The following is a 4,702-nucleotide window of genomic DNA, read 5'->3' on the forward strand; positions in this document are numbered from 1 at the left end:
AATGCAGCATTATAAATCAACTGTCTTTCAATAAAAATTTTAAAAAATCATGTAAGACTAACTTCAACTTGTATATTTATTTATTTTGTTTTGTTTTTTCTAATCTGTCAGTGTCAGCTCAGATGAAAAACCAGATGAGACAGAGATAAAATAGAGTGGCTCCCAATTTTCAGACAACTGATTTGCAGTGCAAGTTAAATTTGTGCTTCTCTATTTTACAAGAACCGGAAGTTTGCTTTTTATCAGCTTACGCTTCTTGTACGTGCAATAATACTTGCTCTGGGCTCGTGGAGGCAAATGCTCTTGGGAAAATAATAATAGCTCACATTTAAAAAATCACTTACGATGTGCTAAGGACTCTTCAAAGTACACATATTATCCCTTCAGATCCTTAAAACAACCCTTAATATTAGCGATCATATTGTTCTTTAACTGTTACAAATAAGGAAACAGAAGAACAGAGGGTGTGGGTAAATTGATGAGCATCATCCTTCTGATAGAAGGTGGAATCAGGATTCCAAACAAGGGGGTTTAAATTCTAGAGGCTGAGCTCTTAATATGTTATGCTAATTTCTTGGGATGTAAATCTGTATCATTCTGTTGTGGGTAGAAGATTTGGAAACGAGAATAATGTTTACAAATAATTCTCACTTTTAACTGCTTTTGGAGAAAGAAAGAGAGCTGTTGATTGATTGATTCCCTTTCCCACTCATGATATCTTATCAAAAATAGCTCAGCTGGCGGGATATGTGGAAGTCAGTTCCAAAATATGCTATATTTCCCCCATTCACATGAAGTTACTTACACTGGTTTACTGCCAACAAATCAAAAATTGGTCTCAGACAGCCAGTCAGCCAGAAAAGACTCGTTTTCCTTTTTTTAACCACAGACTAAGCGTATGGGATTTTGATTCTCCCACACAATCTAACTAAATCTTACATATTGTAACAAAATGTAAAGGTATTTCCTTTATGGACAGTATAGGGTTCCTCAGCTGACATCAGAGTCATTTCCTTCCATTGTTAAGGAAAGTGATATTTCAGCACCATTAAAATAGTAGTTCAGTTGCTTGCAGGATAATTATTAGTGTGGACCACTCACTTTTTGTTCTACAACAATTAATTGTCTGTGATACCAACAGCTAAGACTTCACACAGCAGAATGCAGGAACTGAGCATTTCCCTAAAATATCCAGAGAAGGGTAGGGGTTGTGGACATTGTAGGTGGGGAGGGGAGAGAAAGAAAAAGAAAAAGAAAAAGGAAAGAAAAAGGAAAAGAGAAAGAAAACAAGAAACCATGAGATATTCTCTCCCCAAAATCATCTATTACGGATGACATCCACATTCTTTCATAAGGAACGCTTTTTCAAGGCCTACTGTACATCTAAAAGCTCTGTTGTTAATGTTAAAACTAAATTCTACTGTTGTTTTAAGTTTAAACATACAACTAAAACCATTATAAGAAACTTAGTACCATAGAATTCCTACTAAAAATAAAATTTCAGATAACAGTGCCTTGAAATTATTAGATAAAGCTTAATGTCCAACTTTTAACATTATTGATCATTACATTTAATGATATATTTTAAATCTCTAGTTTGTGGTGGATAAAACCATTAAATAAATACAGCAGTGTTTTAAAACTTCAGTTACTAGATAAATTAATTCTAGCTTACAGACTCTCTTTAATTAAACGGTGGCAGTTAAGTAGAAGGTAAGGTTTCTAATAGAGAAAATAAATCAATTGTAAAAAGGCTGGATATCTTCAGTTTTACTCACGGAAGAGTTTATATTTTCTCCTCATAACTTATTAGCAAAATTTTATAAGACATGTAAAGTTTATCCTTCCGAGACATACAAAATGATCACTGCCTTAAAAAGATGGGGCCAATGTGAGATCCACAGGAAGAATGACATTCCTGATCATACATCGCCACTCATGTCAAGGTTAGAAGTCCCAGTCATAAGCACTTTACAGTGGCTGCTATCAGCACCCGAGGTAACATGGGGATTTCAGACCCGCAGACAGATATAACATTGTACCAACCCTAACTTAAATGTTAAGATGTGAAGACAAACACTCCTGGCTGCTACTGTTCATGTGCTACCTTCTCCAAATCTTAACTATCACTTGTAAAATGGAAATTTGAAAAAGCTGAAAAATTTTCTTTGGGATTTAATTGATTCCACAATACTGCAAGTATAATTGAAGGTAAAATTAACAGTGAAAAAGGACAGTAAAGACCCAAATGAGTCAAGAGCTAAAATGGGCAAGAAGTGACTCATGTAGCATTGTTCCTGTTCCAGTGCTCAGGGATTTCAATGTCCCAAGCCTCTCAGCATTAGAATCATCTCTATGTTAATACTCTATCCTCCAGCCTACCTCAGTCCCTCAAGGCCAAGGTCATTATTAATAACTGCACATCCTCATGAAGAAGTAGCCAGAAAGAACTTATATCAGCTCCTCTCACCACAGCTTCCCACCATCTGCATTCGTGTTTGAGCTCACTGCTTATCAGCATGGATAAACTGCTTTGGAAGCTCCTATCACAGACCAGCACCTCAACTCTGGCTCTCAAACCCCTGTACCCAATCATGCACATGGCATCATCACCATCATTTTTTTTTCCCTCTCTACTAGATAATTTCCACCAGCATATAAACTGAAGTTATTTTCCAATCTTAAAAACATACCTGTCATTATATAGTTTTACAATTCATAAGTCCTCCCAGTGCCAGATCATACCAGCTTGATGTTTTAACAGAGCCAAGTGGAAAAGCTCCAGTTATACTGAAGGGAAAGATAAAGTGCACCTCCGAATTTCCATCATCTGTGTCATTCCTGAGACTGCTTTATGTTTACTCCATATCATAATCTTACATTTTGCTGGCAAGATAGCCAAGGTTTAAGTCAAGACCAAGGGAAGTGACCCAATCAGTAAAACAGTAAAACTTGATCGATAAAAATGAATAAGTAATGAAAATATTGTTAAAGGAACAAAAAGTATTGTAATGAATTATCTGAATGTCTGCTTGCTTAATTGTAAGTTGATATGCTCCAAATTGACCAACTCCAGTTCTTGACTTAATGTGCCCATCTGCAGTCAACAAAGTGAAGTATGTCTGACACAGAAAGACAAATATCATATGGTATCGCTTATATGTGGAAACTAAAAAAAGGGTACAATTGAACTTATTTACAAAACAGAAGTAGAGTCACAGATGTAGAAAACAAACTTATGGTTACCAGAGGATAAGGGGGGGAAGGGATAAACTGGGAGATTGGGATTGATATATACACACTCCTACAGTATATATAAAATAGATAACTAATAAGGACCTACAGTAAAACACAGGGAACTCTACTCAATACTCTTTAATGACCTATATGGGAAAAGAATCTAAAAAAAGAGTGCATGTACTTATATGTATAACTGACTCACTTTGCTGTACCCATGAAACTAACACAACATTGTAAATCAACTATATTCCAATAAGAATTAAAAAAAAGAAAAAGCAAAAAAAAAAAAAAAAACCCAAAGTGGCCAGTTTATAAGGAAAATTGATACTGAGGCATAGACAAATCTTGACTACCTCTGGGCCTCCTGCTTAATTTCTTTCACTTTCCCAAAGTTGAATTTAATCTATAAAGAAAAGTATTTTCTCTATTTATAAAATATGGGTGAATCTCAAAAGAATTATGTTGAGGAAAGTTCCTCAACAGACAAAATAATACGTATGGTATAATTGCATTTACATATAATTCTAGAAAAGCAAAACTACAGTGACAGCAAGCAAATCAGTGGCTCCCTGGAGGTCTGTGTGGAGGAGAATATTGTCTACAAAGTGTCAGAAGTGAAATTTCTGGATGATAGAATTGTCTTGTCTTATGATTTTGGTGGTTGTATATTTTTAAAAAGTCATTGAATGATACAATTAAAATCGGTGCATTTTATTGTGTATGGATTACAACTCAATCAAAAGACCAAAATAAGTGTTTTATCAATTACATGTTTTCTGTATAGAGTTTATCCAAACAGATTAATTTTACTCCAGCATTAAAAATTTTCCAACCATCAGGGTCTCATACAAAAAACAAAAAACACTCATCTCTTGGTCAAATATCAGATATATGTCTATTTTACCTCAAATAGCAGGTTACAAATGGTCCATATTTCACAATTAAAAAATGATCCTATAATCATGACAAGGCAAATCCAGTATATAAAAGACACATTCATTATTTTAGTTTTTATTATATTTAGTAAAAATATTTTACTGGTTACCTCATAAAGTATCCTAAAAATAATAGGATTCATCTTTGTATTTCTCAAATATTTAAGATAAAACATTCATACAAATAATATACACCCAAATTTCTAAAATGCAACTCCACTTGGCAACAGTAGAAAAAGCATTTGACAACCTTCAGCATGCAATAATGATAAAATCTCTCAGCAAAGCAGGAATAGATGGGAACTTCTTCAACTAGATAAAGAGAATCTATATAAAACTGGCAACTAACATAATAATACTTAACGGTATGCGTTTCCCCTAAGATTAGGAATAAGACAAGGATATTCCCTTTCACCATTTCTATTCAACATCATAACAAAAGTCCTGATTAATGCAGTAAGAAAAGAAAATGATGTTAAAGATACACAGATTGTAAAGGAAGAAATAAAACTGTATTTACAGGTAAT

This window comes from Aethalodelphis obliquidens, unplaced genomic scaffold (assembly GCF_003676395.1).
Source record: "Aethalodelphis obliquidens isolate GAN/ISIS:26980383/991018 unplaced genomic scaffold, ASM367639v1 scaffold29, whole genome shotgun sequence".
In the NCBI taxonomy this organism is placed as follows: Eukaryota; Metazoa; Chordata; class Mammalia; order Artiodactyla; family Delphinidae; genus Aethalodelphis; species Aethalodelphis obliquidens.